General features: G+C 40.6%; 1 pseudogene across 1 annotated transcript in view; it reads left to right on the forward strand.

The window, feature by feature from the left end:
- LOC148138514 (Ig heavy chain C region-like) overlaps window positions 1-17,972 on the forward strand; it is a 44,021-nt pseudogene extending 26,049 nt beyond the window's left edge. The window contains exons 2-7 of the transcript XR_015753995.1: window positions 1,001-1,298; window positions 2,493-2,561; window positions 13,984-14,293; window positions 14,488-14,798; window positions 16,804-17,102; window positions 17,558-17,972. The product of XR_015753995.1 is annotated as an Ig heavy chain C region-like (transcript). The remainder of the gene's footprint in view (window positions 1-1,000; window positions 1,299-2,492; window positions 2,562-13,983; window positions 14,294-14,487; window positions 14,799-16,803; window positions 17,103-17,557) is intronic.
- The last annotated feature ends 6,669 nt before the right edge of the window (window positions 17,973-24,641 follow it).

Below are 24,641 nucleotides of genomic sequence, written 5' to 3' on the forward strand. Positions count from 1 at the left end.
TCCAAACTGTTTAGTGACATACACTCACATTCTGAACATAATCACTTTAGACATGCTCCATATTAGGTTGCCTAAACTGAATTTAGAAACGCAGACTAGAAATGTTATGTTATTTTGTAATGTGAGAGAGACTTTGAGTGACAGCAAAAATAAAGTCATTCATTTTGTTGGCTAATAATATTATTGAAGTTCTTTTTAGCTTTATCTGCTTGTGGTGGAATGTAGGATTAAAGGGAGTTAACTCCTAATTGAATATTCTAAATATAATCACTTTGGACACGCTCTGTATTCAGTTGCCTAAATTGAACTTTTAAAATGTTTCATATGAATTCCATGTTATTTTTAGTGCGACAGAGACTTGCAGTATCCAGGGAAGAAAAGCTCAACTATTTTATTAGCTAGCAATATGTTTGAACTTTCATTTTAGTTTTATCTGTTTGTGAATGAATGTAGAAATAAAGGGAGCTAACTTCCAGTTGAATTTTTTTAAAAATAAAATGCATGCAACTATCATGTGAAACAGACCTGAAGCTACTCAAATTTACTTCCAAAGAAGCTATTCAGCAAAAGAAATATCCCAAGATGTGTATGTGTCCGTGTTTAAGCAAAACCTCATGTAAATACATGATCCCATGTGTTCGGGCTATGCAAGCTGATACCAGGATCCAGTCTCAGCCTCCAGCAGGGAACCAACATGCGGAAGCTGTAAGCCTGCCCCTTCCGATGGCCATATAAACCTTTGGCACTGGACCTTAATTCAACACTCCTGGGTCGGCTCTGTTTCGAAAGATCTTAGCAGAACCGTTTCCCACAATTTATCAGAATGATTGTGTCGACAATTTTTCTCAGTTTGTTGCTGACATTCTTATCATGTGAGTGTTTTTTGTTCAAGTCTCTCTTTGTTACTGTCTCAATGTTAGTCTACCGCTGGAATGTAAAAGACTCAGCCATCATGTCATCAGCATTAATGCTCATGGTTTATTTGTTTTCTTTTTTAAAGGTGTCCAGTCGGAGATTGTTTTGACCCAGCCAGAGGCAGAGACTGACCGTCCCGCAGGCAGCCTGAAACTGACCTGTAAAACCAGCGGGTTCGATCTTAGCAGCAGCTACATGCACTGGGTCCGCCAGGTTCCCGGAGTGGCTGCTGTACTACTATAGTTCATCCAGCAGTAACTATGCACCAGCGATTAAGGGTCGATTTACTGCGTCCAAAGACACTTCAAACAACATTTTCGCGTTGGACATGGGGAACCTGAAGATCGAAGACACCGCCATCTATTACTGTGCAAGAGACCACAGCGAGAGGAACCAGGGCTGGACTCATTCAAAAACAGCTCGAGGGAACATTTTGTCAATTCCATCATAAACTGTCGGTCAGTACGAGTTTTAAATGCAATTATACCAACTGCAATCTGAAGTAGACCTCAGGCTGCCTCTTACAAAACTATCAAAGAGGAAATGTACCATTTAAACTAGCAAACTGGTGACACAATGGGACAATGTTTTGGGCATGTCATATGTACTGCTAACACTTCCATCAATTAAATGCTCGGACAAAATGTTCGTTTTAATATATCTGACAGCTCAGGAAATCACTGCTAATTGTTATGTCGACTATGGCATTAATTCTAAACATGATCAGAACTAAATGGCTCTTTCAAATGAAAATTGAGACCTTCAGTAAACAACAGAGAATGAGTGTACTGGTCTACATCATTGTGATACTACAGTGGGTCACAGTGTTTTGCACAGCGACATTCTCATACAAAAACCACTGACAAGTGTTTATCTCAAATTGGTGATTTCTACCATGGCAGGAGCGAGAAATAATGTGAGATGCAATTTAAACGCAATCCAGTAGTGCTAGTTTGTACGAATGTATAATTTTTTTCTACCTTCTTCGTGTTGATTGTCAAGTTAAACGCAGACCAAACCTGGGAAAGTATTCCAAGCTTTTAAAATACAATGAATCGTAAAAGCTGGAATCATGCACTGAATCATTTTTAGAGGAGTCTGAATCACTGCTTTCTCGGAAGTGATGAAATTCCCTGCATTTTACAGTTTACAGTCTGTCATAGTATTTGACGCAATGTGTCTCACAGTGCTATAACTGGGGTGACACTGCAATTATGATCAAGACAAAAACCTATTCAGCCTCCATTGTTTGAAACTAGTCAGTGATTACTTCTACAAACCGTCTTAACTTGCAGTGCCGTATTAGTTCTGTGCGGTTTAATGCCAGTATCACTATTTAATTTGTAAAAGTGTTGGGTAATTATCGATATACCAGTTGGGGATTTTGAGAATCAGCTCATGTGTTACTCTGTGAAGTATAAAACAGTATTAAAATGTATCAAGAATGATCAGAGTTCAATCGTGCAATTATGTGATGAAGATTTATCGTGACTTTATTTTGCCTGTGGTTCTGAAAATTTAAAATGATGGCAGATTTTTGATTTGTTTTATACAGAGCTAGTTATTGTGTGACCCAGTCCAGAGAATGTAACACTGTGACTATCTTGATTACTGGAGCCAAGGGACCATGGTGACAGTGACTTCAGGTAAGGCCCTTGAACTTTCTTAGTGACTTTTTAAAAACTTTCTATTCATGTGACTAATTTTTGAATTAAATGAAACTCAGATTCTGTGCTGAGTTTGGTTTGGTTCGGATTGTTTTTTGTTCAGACTGATTATAGACTTCAGTTAAGACTCAGCAAATAGTTACAATCGGGATGATGGAGTCAGTTGCTTGGTGTATCTCTTTTTTTGATCAGATGGGCATTCTGTGTGGCTGGGTTACTTGAAACGCCTAATGTCTCTTAATCAGTCAGCTATAAATAATGTTTAATGTCAGTGAAACCCTGACTATGAGTTTTATTATCAATAACAAACGCTAAGAATTCAAAGATGTTCGAGATATTACCAAACAAGATTAAAATATGCTAAAATATCATGATTCATTTCTTGAATATATGTTCTTACCATGATTCTATTTTCACATTTATTTTGACAATTTTGTTGATGACAAGCAGGTTAGAAACTGTCATAAAAATTTCTTGCCGTGCTGTATTGCAATCTGTTGATTAGATTCTGAGTTTGTTTTACTTGATTCTGTTGAATTGATTTGATTGGATTTTGGCTTTGCTTTAGTTGATTCGGTTGAACTGTGTTGATTAGATTCTGACTTTGTTTTTACTTGGTTTTGTTGAATTGTGTTGATTGGTTTTTGAAATTGTTTTATTTGATTCTGTTGAATTGAATTGTTTGGATTCTGATTATGTTTCATTCAAATCTGTTGTTTTGAGTTGATTGGATTCTGGGTTTTTTTCCTTGATTCTGTTGAATTGAGTTGATTGAATTATTCAGTTTGTGAAATTGCTCTGCATTTTCATGCTTTCTGTAACTGTTGTTTTCTTTCTACTGAGGAGATTGTCTCTCTGGATACCTTTTCATTACCAATATTTGTGAAGTTCTTTTGTTTTTCATGAATCATTTCTGCATTTGTTAAACTTATATGACACATCTTTCTCTGCTTGATTGAAAACATTACATCCATTTGTAACGGTCTGAAAAACAACTTAAGGCAGAAACCCGGAAGTGTGAGAAATGAAACAAAAACGAGTTTTTAATGCATTGACTTTAAAAAAAAACTCAGTTCTAATTGTAAGCTAACTGAATTTTGTTTTGAGTAGCCTCATTCAAAATGAAATTTGGGACTAAAATCTGAAACTACAGAATTGAGCAGATTATGTAATTGATACTAATTTAAAATTATAATATGGTAATATTTGTCCATTCAGTAATTTTGTTTTGTAATGAAATGATTAATCAATATATGCCTTCAACCGCTCTACTGTGCGCTGCACAGGATTGTCACGATCAAGAAGGGTGTGCAGATTGGAAATAAGTTGAACTGTTGCCAGAAACGTTACAGCTTTAAGTGTTAAGTTCCCTCACAAACAAGTTTGCTGTTATGACTTGTTATTTCTATTCAATTTAATCATTAGTTTGCTTGATTCTGAGCAGTTTTGTTAGACTTCAATTTGTTTTTTTGTGTGAGGTTACATCATGTTCTTGGTTCTGTTGAAACTGTTTGCAGAGCTAGTTCTGCTGCAAACACACCGTGTTGTGATCTGGTGATCATTGATCTGTTGAGGAGGGACTGTGCTTGGGTAACATTAAATGTGTAATATTTGGGAAACCGTTTCTGGTTTCTACATTGTTTTTGCAATGTTAACACGTTTGGTGACAGTGAACCGCTCCAGGTTCCTCATTCAATGCGATCACCATGCGAGTTGAAATTTCATAAACCCTATTATTAAGTGAAAGGCAAATCGCAAAGGTTTTAGAAATGAAGGGAAAACAGATACCTTCGGGCGCCATTTTTACTTAAAATAAATAATTAAGGATTAATCTAATCCATGCTTTACAATCCAAATTCAGAACTCAACTATCTAGTTCAATCACAAGGTCTGTCTTTAAACAGTTTACAAGTCATAGAGAAATATAAATAGAATTTCAAAAGTCTAATGTTCGAATAGTTCTTGCTCTTGAGCAACAATGCCATGACTGTGTTATAATTGATCAAGAAACACCTTTCAATTCCGCTGTACACTACATACATATTTTTCTGGCTGGAAAAGATCATTGGCAAAGACCATTTGGAAATTCTGCTCAATTCTATGAAGAACAGATCAGTTTCACTGCTTTGATCAGTTTCACATGTAACTTGAGTTAATTCATTGTTATGTCCCTGATTAAACTGGATTTGCAGGATAAAAATAAAACATTAACTGAATTATTTAATCTGCACAGTGCTTTAGGTGTTCCCAATCTGTGCATTTTAAATAAATAGTTACATTTTACAACAAAATATCAACTGAAGATTCATTCTTTAGGAAACAACTGCTATAGTGAATTATGTGACCAAGGCCAAATTTCGAATTACTTAAAATAATCCACCCATGAACTCGCAGGGCAGCATGGTGGCTCAGTGGTTGGCACTGCTGCCTCACAACGCCAGGGTCCCAAATTCGATTCCACCCTCGGGTAACTGCCTGTGTGGAGTTTGCACATTCTCCCTGTCTCTGCGAGGGTTTCCTTCATGCGCTCTGGTTTCCTACCACAGTCCAAAAGTTGTGCAGGTCAGGTGATTGTGAAATTTAGCACAGCCATAGTGTTCAGTGATGTGAAAGTTAGGGTGCATTAGTCGGAGTAAATATAAATTAGGGGGAATCGGTCTGGGTGGACTACTTACTGTTCAGAGGGTCAGTGTGGAATTGTTGGGCCAAATGGCCTGCTTCCATATTGTAGGAACTCTATTCTTATAACCATGGGAGTATTTGCTGCAAATGCAGAGAATTCATTTTACATCGATGTGTTCAGACGTATGCAGAGTTCACAAATTTGCAGAGACATGAACTAGAGGATAACAGAGCACATTGTTTATTCAGACACTGAAAATAGAGTAATATTTATTTTAATTAATATACTTGACCGATTTATTGCAATGTAGCGATCGGAAGGAATCTGCTCACATTGTCACACTTAACTAATCATTTAGATTAGATTTCCTGCAGTATGTATCGGACCATTTGCCCCAACAAGTCGACACCGACCCTCTGAAGAGTAACCCAGCCAGACCCATTCCCCTACCCCTGACTAATGCACCTAACACTATAGACGATATAACATGAGCATGCACATCTTTGGATTGTGGGAGGAAATCCACACAGACACAGTGGACATTGTGTAAACTCCACATAGGCAGTCAACTGAGGCTGGAACCGAGCCTGGGTACCTGGATCTGTGAGGCAGCAGTGCCCACATTTACTTAGACAACCGCTAAAGCGGGCAACTCCAGACAGAAGCATGTTTTCAAATTCATACCTTTTTAAACATTTTCGTTCATTAAAAGCAATTAACAAGAAAATGACCTTGCCCTAATTCCTTCCAGAGAAATGCTTTCCACACTGGAATGCAGTATTGACTTTATGCAGTGCATGCAAAATCTCCACAGTTCAAGGAACGTTTTAAGAATATTTAAGAATAATTCTTTGAAAAGGTGACGAAGGAGGTTGATGAGGGGAAAGCGGTAGATGTGGTATATATGGATTTTAGTAAGGCGTTTGATAAGGTTCCCCATGGTAGGCTACTGCAGAAAATACGGAGATATGGCATTGAGGGTGAGTTGGAGGTTTGGATTAGAAATTGGCTGGATGGAAGAAGACAGAGGGTAGTAGTTGATGGCAAAGTTTCTTCATGGAGTGCCGTCACTAGCGGTGTTCCGCAAGGATCTGTTTTGGGACCATTGCTGTTTGTCATTTTTATAAATGACCTGGAAGAGGGGTTAGAAGGTTGGGTGAGCAAGTTTGCGGATGATACGAAAGGCGGAGGAGTTGTTGACAGTGAGGAAGCATGTGGCAGGTTACAGCAGGATATAGAGAAGCTGCAGAGCTGGGCAGAAAGGTGGCAGATGGAATTCAATGTAGCTAAGTGCGAGGTGATTCACTTTGGGAAGAATAACAAAAAGATGGGGTACTGGGCTAATGGTCGGATACTTGGTAGTGTGGATGAGCAGAGGGATCTTGGTGTCCATGTACACAGATCTCTGAAAGTTGCCACCCAGGTAAATAGTGCGGTGAGGAAGGCATATGGCGTACTGGCTTTTATTGGTAGAGGAATTGAGTTCCGGAGTCCTGAGGTCATGATGCAGTTGTATAAGACTCTGGTACGGCCGCATCTGGAATATTGTGTGCAGTTTTGGTCGCCATACTATAGGAAGGATGTGGAGGCATTGGAACGGGTGCAGAGGAGGTTTACCAGGATGTTGCCTGGCATGGAAGGAAAATCGTATGAGGAAAGACTGAGGCAGTTGGGGCTGTTTTCACTAGAGAAAAGAAGGTTTAGGGGTGACTTGATTGAGGTGTACAAGATGATTAGGGGGTTAGATAGGGTCGACAGTATGAACCTTTTCCCGCGTATTGAGTCGGGTATTACAAGGGGGCATAGCTTTAAATTAAGGGGGGGTAGATATAGGACTGATGTTAGGGGTAGGTTCTTCACTCAGCGAGTCGTTAGTTCATGGAATGCCCTGCCAGTAACAGTGGTGGACTCTCCCTCTTTATGGGCATTTAAGAGGGCATTGGATAGGTATATGGAGGATAGTGGGTTAGTGTAGTTTAGGTGGGCTTGGATCGGCGCAACATCGAGGGCCCAAGGGCCTGTACTGCGCTGTATTCTTCTATGTTCTATGTTCTATGTTCTATAATATGTAAAAATAATTTAGAGAATAATCCATTTCCTCCGGATCTGTGCTTTAATTGGCGATATTTCCCACCTCAATAATTTTGTTAAATACAATGACTTATTAAGTTTATAAACTCAGTGGTTATTTATGTTCATTGTGAACACATTCTTGTTCACATTAATCCTCTGGTTAGTTCCTCTGATGAATGTTCAATTACAGTGAATATATTTGACGTGAGGAGTTGAGCAATGTATCCTCTAGGATTAAGTCTGTTGTGCAGTTTGTTTCAGTGCTATGTCTGACTAACTTGTCAATGGTCCTGATCATTTGTAAATTGTCCAGTTTGGATACCTGAATCTCAGACAGTTCAATTTCATCTCGCGCTTCAAAACCACTTTTATCTGCCAGAAATACAATATTCGATTCGGTGCCACAGTATTGAGAGCCCTGACTAAGTTGTTCCAATCAGAATGAACGTTTCAGGAACAAAAGGCAGATAGCAAGAGTTTTGAAATTGGTTGTTGGCAACAAGAGATATTTGATTGAGTGAGGCAGAGGGAAATATGCTGCATATTTTCTTTGTGCCTCAGTTATGCAGGACATGTTCCGTGGCACAATGTAGAATCAGAATTTTTTGCATCTTATTATTTGAAAACCTATTATCAGCTTTTAATGTCACTGGCAACGGTCATATTACACTTCAAAACATTTTAATCTTTTCCAAACTAAGTAGACCGTCTGGTGCAGCAACATTCACAGGGGAAAGAGGAAGGGAGTTCGAGGTTGGAATCCAGTGAGTGAATTGATGGCAATGCAATTCCTAGATTTATTCCTCTGTAGTTCCCATAGAGTTTGAACAATTTGGAGCTGCTGTCAAAGTATTCTTGGATAAATGTTGAAATGTTACTTTCATTGTACAAATATTCTGGAACAGTCCCTGGTTGTTGGAAGGTGTTAATAACTAACATGGTTTATGTATTGTCAAAACCGGTGGGCTGTGTCCTCCGTGATAGTGTCAAGCTCATTGTGTTCAGGTCTGTTGTGATTTGTAGTAGTGTCCCTGATTCTGTGCTAGGTGGCCTGTATTCATTTACAAACTTTTAGAGAGGTATGTAACACCATCTCTTATCAGGTTACTTCAGTGCAAGAAAGCAGATTGACATGTCTGGGTGTTTGTTGGAATTCCACTCACAGAGGCCAGTGAAATCTATTCAATCGCTGTCCTGACTTGTGTCTCTTAGATATTAAACAGACGTTTGGTGGTTAGCAGCTTTTTCCAGATCAATATTTGTTCACAAGCTTTTGGACATCGCTAGATGGGGTTAATGGAGTAAGTGCTCAAAGAAATCCCAGCTTTTGACTTGCTGTTCTCACAATATCATTTATAACTAATCCAGAATGAATCCTTTTCGAAGCATATTTGATGAGATTATGCTTAGGCTGTTTTACTTTATATTAAACCGGTGCTGGAGTTGAATTTGATTGTTCAGTATGGTGGGAGTTCCGCTGAATTCAACACTTGCTGCAGATGGTGAAAGCTTTTCAGTTGGTCTTCAATTGCTATCTCAGACCAAACAGTACCTCTGCTAAGAATTATTTTTCCAACAGGAGTCAAGCCAACGTAATCACTGTTTATCTCAACAGGTGTGAGCTCTTGTGCCAAAAACATGAAAACAATTTGGTGAAGAGGGGGTCTCTGGATGCAAAAGATTAACCTTGCCTTCTCTCCCCAGGAGCTGCTAGACCTGCTGACTTTCTTCAGAAATTTCACTCTTTATTTTGGTTTTCTAGCATTTAAAGATTGTTGTTTCATTGAAAAAAGTTCTGTTCGATGAAACACATTCTTCAGAGAAAAGATGCATTTGAACAAATTGCGAATGTTCAGAGATATTAAATATCAGAGAATCATTGAATTGGAGCGCCCTGATCTCGAGCTGTAGTTTCACAAGAAACTATTATGAAATAACAACACACTCCAGAGTGCAGTGGCTGCTGTAATTGGGTGGAAGTTATTTTGATCACTCAAATAGAGAATGTCAATGATCCCGTTCCAAATAATCAACAGAAGATTTTTTCTAAAGCATGTGTGAAACAATTAATTTGTTGAAATATTTTAATAAAAAGTGTTCACCGCCAGTGCTAGCTTAATGAATGACACAATGATAGGAAGGTAGGAGCAAGAGGAGGGCACTCAGCCCCTCGAGCTGTTCCACCACTAACGTAGATCATGGAGCATCTGTGAGCTAAATCCACAGGTCTCCCTTTGGCTAAAACTCTTTAACACCTTTGATTAACAAGCAAAAACTATCCCAGATTTACTGATTCAACTGCCCGTAACAAAGGGAGACACCATTTCTGAAAGACATTCCTGTGAGTACTGTGACACAATGAGGCTGGAATTAATTGCTCATGAAAGTAAACTTTCAATCTCTGACAATTTCCAATTGAAACATCCCAATCATCATATTTCATTAATTTAACACTATACTTCCCTGGAATAAGGAAATATAATGTGTGATTGCCTTGCTAAAAATGAGGGAAGCTTCATTCCTATTACATGATTAAGAAATAGCTCTGTTCATTCAGTGAAAACACAGTCAAATCACACAAAAGGAAACCACGTCATCTTGTGCAGACACACAAGTGCCTCAAATAATTTTCAATTCTTCCAGTGGTTGTTTGAATCTCTAGACAGGTGTGGAAGTGTCAGACTTTTTATATCGCCTTGAGAAACCAGTTATCATCAGCCTATTTGAATTGCTGAAGTTTGTGTGGTATAAGCACATTCACAGCGCTGTTAGGAAGTGAGTCCCATGGCTGTGATTGAGGAAGAGGAAACGGCAGAGAAATAGTTGAGAGTCAAGTTGAAGTCTAATTTGGAGGAGAGATTTCAGGTGAAGCATTTACACGCATGTGCGCCCTTATCCTCAAGGATCACAGTTTTGGAACATGCTGCCGAAGGGACATGTCAGCATGCAAACTGGAAGCTGAAGAAGGCCCCTCGGCCCCTCTAGAATGCTATTCCATTCATGGGATCATCATTATTCTTGCTGCTCACCAGTCTTCCCAACACACCGATAACATTGAACCTGATTGTTTACTGTCCAGCAAAAGAATGGTGAAACTTTGGAATTCTCCACCACAGAAATTGATTCAGGATAAAACATTAAATGATTTCAATAAGGAGATAGATTCCTTCAATCCTTAAAAAAATGCTCCGGATATGTGGGAGAAAGGCAAACAGGGTACAATATTGGTTGAAAGCCATGAAAACATTGAATGGGGCATGGTTTGTAAGTTTGCACGTAACACCAACATTGGTGGTATAATTGGCAGTGAAAGTTATCCAAACGTACAATGAGATCTTGATTAGCTGGGCCAATGGGCTGAGGGGTGGCAGATGGAGTGTAATTTAAATGAATACGACGTGTTGCTTTTTGAGAAGACAAATCAGGTCACAACATACAGAGTTAATGGTAGGGCACTGGATAGTGATGTTGAACACAGGGCCCTGAGGGTCCAGACTCATAGAGTCTTACAGAGTTCATGGTAAGGCACTGGGTAATGATATTGAACACTGAGGACCCTGAGGGTTCAGACTCATAGATTCTTGAAAGCGTTGTCTCAAGTAGCTAGTGTGTTGAAGGCGTTTGGCACATGTACCTTCATTGGTCAGAGCACTGAGTGCAGGAGTTGGGGCTTCATGTTGTAACTGTCCAAAACATTGGAATGAACTGCCAGAAGAAGTGGTAAATGCAGAGATAGGTCCAACATTTAGAAGACATTTGAACAGCTCCAGTAACTGGATAGGTCGGGATGGATATGGGCCAAAGGCAGGCAAGTGGAATTAGTTTAATTTGGGAACTCTGGTCAGCATGGATGTGCTGGACCAAAGGAACTGTTTCTGTACTGTACGACTTTATGACTCACGGACTTTATGGTGGAGTAGGCGCAAAGTTGGAAGGTGGTGAGCAAGTGAGGGGCTAGATTGGGCATGTGGGAGAGTTTGGGCTGGTAGGCTGTGAGGTGTTGGCTGGCTGCTGAGTAAGCTTGCATGCAATCTGTCTGGCAAGGTGGCATCAAGGTAAATGGTAATGGTCACAGGATAATTTGGTCGAATTGTGCTTTGTAGGTGAGGGGTAGTTTGAGCTGAAATGCAGGAGGTCTGTCTTTGCCAGGCTGGTTAGTGCAGAGGTGGGCAGTGTGCCAGGCTGATTAGTGTAGAGCTGGGCAGAGTGCCAGGATGTTTCGGGGGTGGAAGGTCACTGTAATGAAGTGACAGGGGGACGTGTTGTCTAAATGCAAAGCTCGGAGTCTGGCAAAATGGTGGGTTGTAAAGGACAGATGCGAAAGGAGCAAGGATGCAATGAGCACAGGTTGACTTGGGTAAGATGAGAGGTCAGTGATCAAGGACTGAGGTCATGTCTTGGGTAGTAGGCTTTTGTCCGAGGTTGTGAAAATGATGGTGCCAGGTCCAGTCAGGGCCAGATTCACCATGGGCCAGGTGCAGGGCGGCAGGAGTGTAAATGAGTGAAAGGGATTGAGATCATATGTCCATCTGGAATATAGAATATAGAACATGACGGTGCAGTACAGGCCTTTCAGCCCTCAATGTTGCGCTGACCTGTGGAACCAATCTGAAGCCTATCTATCCTACGCGACTCCATTTACATTCATATGTTTATCCAATGACCTTTTAAATGCCCTTAAAGTTGGCGAGTGTACTATTGTTGCAGTCAGTGTGTTCCATGGCCCTACTACTCTCTGAGTAAAGAAACAACCTCTGACATCTGTCATCTATGTCCTCTCCTGCTAGCCATCACTATTCAAGGAAAAAGACTTTCACTGTCCACCCTCTGTTTATCTTTTATGTCTCAATTAAGTAACCTCTCAACCTTCTTCTCTCAAATAAAACAGCCTCAAGACCCTCATCCTTTCGTCATTAAACCTTCCCGCCATACCAATCAATATCCTGGTAAACCTCCTCTGAACTATTCCAAAGCTTCCACATTCTTTCTATCATGTGCTGACCAGAACAGTACACAATACTCCCAAGTGCGGCCCCACCAGAGTTTTGTACAGCCGCAGCCTAACCTCGTGGTTCTGAAACTCATTTCCTCTATCGATGAAAGCCAACACAAAGTATGCCTTCTTAACAACTCTGTCAAACTGGCTGGCAACTTTTAGGGATCTATGTACATGGACACCGAGATCTCTCTGCTCAGCTACACTACCAATATGGATTGCCTTGAATGTATTTCGTGTGATAGGGGTTGTGTGTTCCGGGCATGAATGGGTGTATAGCAGGGTAGGGTTTGTCAATGTGAGTGGGAATTTAGGTCTAGACAGAGTAAGTGCAGTGATTAGTTTGAAAGATGAGGTTTGCTGGTGAACTGCGTGTCAGTTTGTTACTTATTAAAGTTAAAGATTACTTGTTCATTTCTCAAATCATATTTACGTAAATACTCAGCTGTAACACTCCAAAGTCTCTGAACCTTCATGGTCCTCCATTTTTCAGAGGCCTCCAGAATTCAGATCATTGTAAATGAGATGTTTCAACTTCCAGCCAATTGGCATGAGTTCAGCCGTGACAGCCATCCTCCCAGTCCCAGTGCTCAGCTCCTGCCTGTGCTGCTGCTGCAGTGACCTTCCTCCCAGAGAGAACATTCTACCTTGCATTGATAAGTAAGGAAGGTTCACTGGACCTGATTTCCAAGTATGGGGACAGCAAACACGGGGGGACACAACTTTAAAGTGAGGGGAGATAGGTATAAGACAGATGTCAGAGGTAGTTTCTTTACTCATTGAGTCGTAAGGGTATGGAATGCTTTGCCTGCCACGGTAATAGATTCGCCAAGTTTAAGTACATTTAAGTCGTCATTGGACAAACATATGGACGTACATGGGATAGTGTAGGTGGGATGGGCTTCAGATTAATATGACAGGGCAGCGCAACATCGAGGGCCGAAGGGCCTGTACTGCGCTGTAATGGTCTATGTTCTATGATTCACTCTGATTTCTCTCCGGGGGTACTGCCAGCTGTTGGGTATTTCCAGCAGCACGGCACCGAGTGGGCCAGCACGCTGGTTCCGTGGTTAGTGCTGCTGCCTCACAGTGCTAGGGACTCAGTTCCATTCCAGCCTCGGGTGACTGTCTGTGTGGAGTTGGCACTTTCTCCCCATGTCTGTGAGCGTTTCCTCCCACAGTCCAAAGATGTGCAAGTTGGGGGAATTGCAAATGTTGTGTTCAGTGATTGGGAGTTTAGGTGCATTAGTCAGGGTTAACTGTAGCATAATCGGGTAGGGGAATGGGTCTGGATGCGTTACTTTTCAGAGGGTGGGTGTGGATTTGTTGGGCCAAATGGCCTGTTTGCAAACACTGTAGAATTTCGATGAATCTGCATTTCCTTGGTTTGTAGTTTGTGAAACGTCTCTGCTCTTCTCAGCAATCCAGTGAAAGTGTCAGTTGGTGAGATCTTCAAACAGTTACTGGGGTGGGACCAGGATGTTCTTCTTCCTAAACTATATGGCAATGGTCAAGGTCGAGGGCATGTTTCTAAAGAGGGAACCAATGATCATGATCAGCAACTGGTAGGAAACAAAAATAAACCCCAGTTATGCTGTCGACTTCAGCGGGAGCATACTGGCAAACGTTTACAGCTGAGGATACATTTGAGTAACTGATAAGGTCAAATTTACAGAAACTAACATGCTCAATTGGTCATTCTATTGTAGAGACACCGTCTCCCCCCACGCTTTATGGCCTGGTCTCCTCCTGTCAGGAGCACAACACCGGTTCTGTGATCTTTGGTTGTTTGGCGATGGACTATTCCCCTGACGTCACCAAGGTAACCTGGAAGAAAGGTGGGGAGCTAATCACGACTGGATTGAAGACTTACCCATCAGTGAGAAACAAGAAGGGAACCTACACCCTGAGCAGCCAGTTAACCCTGCCCGGGTCAGCGGTAGATTGCCCCAGCAAAATCTCCTGTGAGGTTCAACACAGCGGGACACACAAGAGCAAAGAAATGCCATGTTCAGGTACGTGTTGTAGGAACTGAGATAAACAGATCATCTGTGATTAACATGAATAAGGCATTATTTATAACCGTTTTCACAGACTCACCTTATACAGCACAGGAAAAAGGCCCTTTGATCCACCCAATTCACGCCTATCAATAACAGCCACCTAACTATTCCAGTCTCATGTGCCAGCCTTGTGTGACTTGCCCTTGCAAGGATACTTCATACTTATAATGAGGGGCTCAGTCTCTACATGACTTATAGGTGCTGAGCAAGCAGCAAGTTTGCAACCGTCGTCTGTTCAATCATCGAGTTCCGTCCGAAGTCAATCTCCGTGAGTTGGTTGAAAAATGGCCGACGCTTGGATTCTGGCTTCTTCACGTCTCCCGTGTGTGAGGCGAACGGGAACTTCTCGGTGACGAGTCGGCTGATGGTCCCTTATGGTGAATGGTACAACAGTGCGGTCTATACCTGCCAGGTCACTCATGGAGAGAACACTCAAAGTAAAAACATCACCGCACTCCAGGGTAAGAGACACAGACTGAGAGAGCTACAAATCACTCTGAACTCTGACGTGAATCAAACACACTAATTTATCAGGCGTAGTAAACAGCACGGTACAGCTTCTCGTTTCCCAACATGCCACGTATCTCATTTCAGTTTGAGTGTTACATTAGCATTGCTCATAATTCAACCTTTTGGCAAGTCAGAAAAGGTTTCCTCTCTGTTGAAGATAGATATATAGACAGTGAGCTTTGTTAAAAAGTTTGTTGCCTGACCATGCTGGGAGAGGCATTCAGAGTGCTGAATACTTGCCTGGTAGCCGCTTCAAGGGTAAGTTTGGGGGTAGAGGGGGGATATTGGAGAGATAGAACATAGAACAATACAGCACAGAACAGGCCCTTCGGCCCACGGTGTTGTGCCGAACAAATGTGATTGAAACATAGAAAATACTGAGAGACTGAGGTCGAGTGAATGTGGAATAGATGCTTTGACTGGTAGGCGAGACTAGGACCCAAAGGCACAGTCTCAGGGTCAAAGGGGCACCGTTTAGAACTGAGATGGGGAGGAATTTCTTCAGCCAGAGGGTGATGAGTCTGTGGAACATGTTGCTGCAGAGGGCTGTGGAGGCCAGGCCATTGTGTGTATTCAAGCCAGAGATAGATCACTCTTGTTTAGTACGGGGTGAAGGCAGGAGAATGGCTTTAGCCCGAAATCTCTATTTTCCTGCTCGTCGGATGCTGCCTGACCTGCTGTGCTTTTCCAGCATCATTCTGATCTAAACTCTGGATTGGCCGAACAGCCTTATTCTGATCCTCTATCAAATTGACGTGGTTAAAATATGCAGTGACCCTTACTTGAAAATAAATCAAAAATGCGTTCAATGCTTCATTCCCTGCTCAGGAATGACCTGTTTATTGGACATTGTACGACATCGATTTTTATCTGGTACTGAGCTCTTTAACTTCATTTATGGGATCAGACCACAGACCAAGTGGCTATCACATTTGATGAACTGGGATAAACGTGATCTCACTGAGCTTCTTTAAGATGCTCTCTGTAATTAGTGGATGAGGCAGGAGAATAAATTCTGGTGGGAATGCTACAATAGGGATGAATGAACTAGGAACTCGAGACAGGCTGATTTAGCCTGGTTTGCGGTGGCGATGTTTACACAGTGAGTAGTGGATGTCTATAAAATTAGTGACATTTCCATCGCGTTTGTAGATTAATTTAAGACGCTTTTGTTTGTTTTTTTTTTCTCTCCTGCTCTATGAAGAAATTAAAAAATGCAGCTTGGTAAATAAAGTGAAAGTACAGACCAGTTATGAACTAACTGAATGGAGGGAAAGGCTTAAGGAGATGGGTGTCCTTCTCGATATCCAATGCTGTACTCAATGTCTTGTTTTCAGATCTATTCCAAACACAGCCCACGAGGAACAATGACATAAATTACAGAATGACATCACACCAATAACGCAAAGTATTTTTAATCATGTTAAATATAATGAACAGAATTTCCATGGTTGTTCATTGCTCCTGTAACACTTTAGAACTCTGCAAAGAGAATAATGATTATTAATTATAATCTGTCCAAAATTTGGGACGTGATTTGGCAGTCAGTGTGACCAGCAGCACTTGTACCAAAAGGTTATGAACATGGAAATGAGCTCATTATATTCAGATTACTCTTGTCACAAGTATCAATAGATGGTCTTAAGTGAGAGACAAACTCTGAAAGAAAGGTCATTCCATGGGTTACATGATGGTATCTTCGATGATTTTACTTTTTTCACAGGTTTCACTTGTTACAAAGCCAGTGTTCTTTAGGAATAATTACACAGGGTATGTTATAGGTAATCACAAATGTTTCACAGATCAAAATACATCAACAATAGTAAGCATCGTTTCAGCAATAGTTGGAGTTGCCATTTTGAAGGTGGTGTCTTCACCCTGTGAAGGAGTAATCTGAAGATTGGCTGTTTGTATCAGAAAGGGGCATTTTCATTGACTTTGATTTTTGTTTCATAGAAGATACCGAGTGCCACCCTAACACCGTTAAAATCCTCCCACCGCCAGTAGAACAAGTCTTACTGGAGGCGACGGTGACGTTGTGTCCAATCTTCCTTCTGGAGTCAATGTGACCTGGAAACAAGAAAAGAAGCCTCTGAAATCAGAGATTGCTGAGCAGCCTGGACAGAATCCCGACAGCGTGATCAGCAAATTAGACATTTCTACTGAAGCCTGGCTGAGTGGCGTTACTTTTGAATGTGTGGTGTACCATCAGAATCTACCGACTCCGCTGAGAGACTCCATCCACAAGGAGAAAGGTGAGCGGTGAGATTAAAGCACAAAGGATCCCACGTGTAATCCAGATCCAGTTACATCAATGACAGGCTTTGATTGGTAATGAGCAAACACCGTTAGGAGCATTAATGATGCATCTGAAGGCAGGATAGCTAAGTAGCTGATTAAGAAAAAGATGGACCAAAGGATATTGTATTCTGATTAAATCAGATAAGGTGGGAAGAAGCCTCGGATGGGACGCCACCATCAGCAATGACAAATGGACAGAATGTCCTCGTTGTGGGCTGGAAACATGGAGGCAACATTCACATTAAACTTTCCTTTTTTTAATGAACAGTATGCGTACCATTCTGCTCCTTTAGAAAACGAAATTAAATAAATACCAAATTAAACATGGCGTATTTTAATATTTAGTGAAATTGTGATATTGGTTCAGGATTTTTTTGATTGATTTATATTTGTCTCAAATATTCTGCAGTGATTAATCCGCTGGAGCCATCAGTGTCGGTCCTCCTGCCACCAACAGAAGAAATCTCCGCTCAGAGGTTTCTCTCCCTCACCTGTTTAGTGAGAGGTTTCTCCCCCCGAGAGATCTTCGTCAAGTGGACAAACAATGACAAGCCGGTGAATCCCAGTAACTACAAGAACACCGAGGTGATGGCGGAGAGCGACAACACTTCCTTCTTCATCTACAGCCTGTTATCCATTACAGCGGAGGAGTGGGCCAGCGGTGCTTCTTACTCCTGTGTAGTGGGACATGAAGCGATTCCATTGAAGATCATCAACAGAACAGTCGATAAATCCAGCGGTAAACCGAGTTTTGTAAACATTTCACTTGCACTGATGGACACTGTTAATTCATGTCAATAAAAATCTCAACGTTGCATTTAATAATTCAACAGAAGTAATGAAGTGTTTTTTTTTCCTCCAGTTGTGAGTTAAATACTGAATTAGTTGTTTCCCACTCTGACTTACATTCCATCTGTGTAGTTAAAGTGTACGATTAACAGGTCTGTAACAAGTGTCTTGTGCAGTTAATGTTCTCTGCTCAGATACACCCTGGGTCAGAGACAGAGTAAAGCTCACTCATTGCAGGATTCCACCAAGTACCTTATCCATCCTAAATCCCTCTGTGACACAATCTGACAATGTCCATTTTATGTCAAGGGTAGGGCACGAGTTTTGAACTTGGTGTTTTTGATTCCCCCGATTGGACATTCTTACAAACTTCATGTCAGTTTTAAACTGCCAAATTGCACCAATTGGAAATGTAAATTTAAGACACTTTAAAATTAAATTTGATTGGAACATACCAATCGTAAAGAGTGCAGAACAGTTTGAATGTAACCTTTGTTTCTGGGGAACTGCCAGGGATCTTGCGCCAGTGCATGAGTTGACAGAATGTATCTTCACTTTCACACCAAAGAGAATCAACAGATAAGTTGTTGTGGAGCAGAGGGGAGGGGAACGATGAATGGTCTGCCCTCTAGCTCCCTGTGCAGTGGTTTCATGGTGCATGTCCTCTGTAATGTAACCCAGTTGCTAACAGGGACAGTCAACTTCTTGCTTACTGTTCAAAGATTTAACATTTCCATGCAAAACAATACCTTTGAAGCATGTTAGACACGCTTGGCTCTGTTAACAAATGATTAACATTGATTCCCATAATCCGAAACTGGTGTTTGCATCGTCCCAGTTTGAATTCCATAGTTTTGTCTCAGTTTTCTGGAACACATGGGATCAATTCTGGCATTCGAATACCTGATATCATTTTGTTTCACATACAGAACACAAGTAGACATTTTCTAATAAACATATTCAGAAATGTTATCTCTGGGACAGTGGGGATTTGAACACACGCCTTTTCTCTCAGAGACAGAAGTTCTATCACTGCAACAGAGGAGTTGCTCATAAAACGCTTATCTCTGCACAACGATGGGAAATGTTTCCTGCAACACCAAGGTCAAAATCTAATTATGGGCAATGCATTAAAATTAGAACAATAAATTAGAATAATAAAAATTGCAGTCTGGTATAAGAACAGATACAGAGAGATGATCGCAAATACACACGGAATGACACATATACGGGCTCTCACCTAAAGACACATATTTATGTGCACACTCAAATGTGCATATAGATAAGATGTCACACATGCATACTCACACAGAGCCACACATGCAAGTGGTACTTGAACACTCACCTAAGCTCATACAAAAACTCACATACACCGAAAGAAAATCATTTGCACAAATGAACAGGAGTACTCACACATAACCATGAGAAACATCGACACACGGTAATACACAAATGGGCATGAATACATATACATTCATCCAGCACAATGCGTACAGACATACACACATGAACACACAGATACAAAATCTGAAAAATGTCCTCCCACATGTCAACTCACACAGGCACGTAAGTGCACAGAGATAAACATTAATATCATTATTTTCCCATTTTCAGAATCACAAACATACGATGACAGAGGCAGCTTAATTAGTTATTTTTAAACCACATTGATCAGCATGTATACAATATCACACGCACACACAAATTCAGAGTCTCACATGCAGACACACAAGTGCATAGATGAACAAATAGAGGGGCGTTTATTAAATAAGGGTAATGGGCACAAGGTTCAGCAAGCATCCACAAACAATAGTACAAACAAGCTGATCAGGATATGGTTTGGGAAAGATTGCCACACAAGCAATCATCATCATATAAATATAAACATCCATCAAAACATAACATTGCATGCTAACATTTATTAAGCATAAACATGAAAATAACCCAGTGTAGGTAGGATCTGAAACAGACACAGAAGCACACGTTTTAGATAGCACTAATGAAAGTGAACACTCACAAAGACATTACAAGATAAGCATAGGCAGCAACGAAGTGGCATATTAGCATGATGATGCTTACACAATGTGAAAAAGACCAAAATTAAGGTGCACAAACACATGAGCACACCAGCAGTAAAGGAACAGGAATATGTTTATTGATGCACAGACTCCAACATGGGCTAGAGTGAAGTAAGAGACTCTCATAACCACATACACAAACATTAAAGGGAAACCAAACACACCAAGCAGTAGATCAAATAAATTAAGGGACACACGTACAAAAACTTATTCCTAAATATACAGATCCTTCAAACAAAAATATGAAGCAATGTCCTGACTGTGATGTCACTTATATGCATGATTTGCCAAGCAATTGGTCACCAATACAAAAGATGAGAATCACATTTGAACTTTTATTCAGTGCTGGCCACAATTTCCAACTAAAGTGCTGTCACAGCCTATATTTAAAATATAATGATATAATTAAAATCATCATTCGTAATAAGCATTCTTCAAATAATAATATCCTTAAATAATAGATGAAAAGAAAAATAATTTAAAACGTTCTGACATGGACAATGAAGAAAGAACATGTGCAGTTAGTATTTGTAATTTCTTGCTGAGTCAATAATGCACTAATAGATACAGATAAGAGTCACACTTGAGAAATCCCTGACTGCTTTATGAAGATGTAATGGTCTCCAATTACATGACTTGGATGCAGATAGATCGATCTGGATCAATAAACAATCTAAATGCGTCCTCTCGGCTTTATATTCATAGATTCAATAGATCGCACTTGGATTGAAGACTATGAGGATGATAACAGCAACATCTGGACAACTGCTTCCACGTTCATCACCTTGTTCTTCCTGAGTATTTTCTACAGCGCTGCCGTCACTCTGGTGAAGGTGAGAATAATCACATCTTTCTCACGCCAATCAGCCCAATATGTTGTGTGAAATCTCGAAGTGTGACATTGAATAAACATTAAATCTGAAAGTCCCTGATCATAAACATCTGCGTCATTGCTTTCTCTCTCTCTTCCAGGTTAAGTGAATGAGTTGTGGACCCCTTTGATTTTCCTGATCTGCTTATCAAGGTCTCTGAATTCCCAATCTCCAATCTGTCCTGTTGCTGACTCTAACAGTGAGATGACTTCAGTTTATCAGCGTGTAACTGAGACAATTATTGATGGATTTTCCTTTTTACTTTGATATCTTTGAGATGGTTGTGGTTGGAAGAATTTGTAGCTTCCCAGTTGTTTGAAGCCCGTTTGTTTTGTTTTTATTTGTTCCTTACTCAGAATGGTTGCCTACCCTTTCTGATGAGCCTTTGTATTCCCTTTCTTGTGACTGTTACTGATGTACAGAAAATTCCCAGCTCACAGCGCATGTGTTCTCGTCTCAATGTGGCATCCAGCCATTATATTCACTTCTGTTAGCTTTTACATCAATCTTTTGGATAAAAATGCTTTCTGAAATGGTTCATAAATTTCGAATGAATATGCACTAATCTTGAGTTTGCTTAATTCTTTCTTCAAGGCCAGTCAGTCATAATACATTTACCCACATCCTACTCCTTTCCCAACCAAATACTTTCACGTGTTCTGTTTGATTGTATTTTATCCAGTCATTTAGTTTAATGCTGCTCTACCATGCAGCCCACTAATGTAAATACATCTTTCATACGATATGCCTGATGGAACACTCCAGAGGCAGAATGATGAGAGAACATTTCCACTTATGCACCAAGGGTCACGGCCTCGGGTCACCTCATGATAATTTTATAGGTTCCACCAGAAGCCGAAAAAAAGCAGACAACGGAGTTTGAAAGTTTACTCTATACTGTCTAAACTAAAAGTACTCCCAATGTCAGGGCAGCCTGGATTAGTAATGCAGAAATCGCCACCTAAAGCGCCCAACGAAACATTCATCAGCCAAAAAAGTCAACGTTCAGTCAGGTTTTCAGACACAACACGTGCACAATCCAAGGGCAGATTCTCAAAACTGGAGTTTTTCTCACACATAAATCTCATGGAAAACAATTCCTGGGATCTACTTGACACACCACACCTGTCAAATCCCAGGGAATGAGACTGAGATCTGTCTGATACAGGGATATTACTGAACAGCAACCCTCAAAAATAATAAATCAGAGGTCGCTGTGATCAGGCAAGGCACAGCTCATGAGTACCTGAAATATTCAGCCATTAAGATCTATATGACGCAAGACGGAATTGGGAACCAAATCACAGCAACTGGTCACAGAGTCTGGAAACTATCAGCAGAGGAGAACAGTCCCGATTTCTCAGCGTTGGTGAGGTGTATCATCCCGGGAATAGTGTTGTGAATCAGTCACGCACCCAATCTCATAACTTTGCATTTTTTTCAAAAACGTGGCACCTGAAACTAGATGCAACATTCCAGGTGAGACAAGAGACTGTTTTATTTCAGTTTAACATAATTGCTGTGTGTTTGTTCTCTACAGCGTAGGGTGATGAAGTCGGGTTTATTTGCTCTTCTGTCCATGTGTCATGGTACATTCCCTGATTTGTGCACATACACACGGGGGATCCTCTGCTCCTGCACCCCTTTGCGTTTACCCCCTTACTATTGTATGTTCCCCTGAGTTCATCACAAAACAAAGAAGCAGGTCACCCCTCCCTGAGACTGAGATCTATCTGACACACCGATATTAATGAATAACAATCCTCAACAATTACAAATCACAGGTTGATTTCGATCAGGGAAGGCAGAGATGAGAAGTTCTGGAAACCCTGTTGCTTTCCATGTCCTTTCCCACAAGCCGTCTGTCAAGCTTTGAAGCACTTAGCTGTTCTTCCAATATCCTAACATTTTATTTTAAATTGCTTTAATATTTTTCTGTAATTTTGCATTATAGACCAAAGCACAGGTTGAACCAACAAGGACTCCAAACACTGAATGGAGTTCGTTTTTTAAAATTCTTGTTTCTATCCAGAATTTTCCTTCCACACAATGTAACCTTTTATTTCCCATCACCCAAGTCACCAATAGTATTTTTATTTTCAGCTACTAACCATCACCAGTAAGTTGAATAATTTATGTTCAAAGCCCCTCCCATCATCAAAGGTACGGCAGAAGTAGGAAGAGCTAAAAGGAGATTGGAGTCAATTTTTCTTGTGGTGAAACATTACTACTGTTCTAACACAAGGGATTTCTGAGGGATGGTCTAGTGAAGCTGTGTGGATGGAACTCAGAAATAAGAAAAGCATGATTACTTTGATGCGATTGTAATAGTCCCCCCAGTAGTCAGAGTGAAATTGAGTAGCAAATATGTCGAAAGATCTTATTTATACGTTAAAATAATAGGATTGTAATAATAGCAAATTTCAACCTTCCAAACATAAAGTGGGACAGCCATGGTCTTAAGAGCTTGGATGGTGAGGAATTTGGTAAGTGCTAAAGTCAATTTTCTTCATTAATATGCAGATGTAACTATCACAGAAGGAGCAAACCTGACCTACTCTTGTGTTATAAGGGAGGGCAAGTGACTGAATGGTTAGTAGAGGAGCTTTTTGGGGCCGGGGTCATAATTCGATGAGTTGTAAAATATTTATGGAAAGGATTGGCATTATATATAAGTTAAAGTTCTTAATTGGACGAGGGCAAATTTTGATAGGATGAGACAAAAACATTCAAGAGTTGATTGGAGTAGACTGTTTGCAGCTCAAGGGACGGCCGGCAAGAGTGAGGCTTTCAGAAGTGAGATAACAAGAGTTCGGAGGCGTGATGTTCCTGTTAGTGTGAAGATAAGGCTGGTAAGAGGAGGGAACACTGGAGGAATAAAGATATTGAGGCTCTGGTTCAGATTAAGAATGAATCGTATATTAGATATAGAGAAATGAGATCAAGTGAATCCCGAAGAGTACAAGGGGTGCAGGGACATTGTAAAGAGGGAAATGAGGAGGGCAAGAAAGGAAAATTAGATAACCTTGGGAGATAATGTTAAAGATAATCCAAAGAGATTTGACTTGTACATTAAGAGCAAAGGGGTAGGTCATAGAGTCATAGAGATGTACAACTTGGAAACAGATCTTTCAGTCTCACTTGCCCATGCTGACCAGATATCCTAAACTAATCTCGTCCCATTTGCCAGTACTTGGCCCATATCCATCTAAACCCTCCTATTCGTCTACACACTCAGATGCCTTTTAAATGTTGAAATTGCACCAGCCTCCACTGCTTCCTGTGGCAGTTCATTCCATACACACCATCCCCTGCATGAAAAAGTTACTCCTTAGGTACTTTCAACTTTTCCCCTCTCACTCTAAACCTATACTCACGAGTATAGGTTCAGATGAGACTCCACCCACCCCAAGGAAAAAGCCTTGTCTATTAACTGTATCCATGCCTCTTATGATTTTATAAACCTTTATAAAGTCACCCCTCAGCCTCCAACGCTCAAGGGAAATCAGCCCCAGCTCATTTAGCCTCTCCCTATATAACTCTACATGGCTGTGAATATGTATAAGCCTAGAGGGATGGTTTCATAAATCATGTTACATTTTATACAAATACTGTTTTTTTTATTATCATTTATTTTAAAATGGAGGATGGGTGCCTTTTCAATTTCATACCAGTAGCACAGAAAGACTTGGGGAAATAAACTGCAACAAAAAAGAAATGGACAAAAAGTTATTGCACTACGGATAATCTCACC

The sequence above is a fragment of the Chiloscyllium plagiosum genome, unplaced genomic scaffold (genome assembly GCF_037043375.1).
Source record: "Chiloscyllium plagiosum isolate Xiang-an unplaced genomic scaffold, Cpla_swu_hap1 HiC_scaffold_40, whole genome shotgun sequence".
Classification (NCBI taxonomy): domain Eukaryota; kingdom Metazoa; phylum Chordata; class Chondrichthyes; order Orectolobiformes; family Hemiscylliidae; genus Chiloscyllium; species Chiloscyllium plagiosum.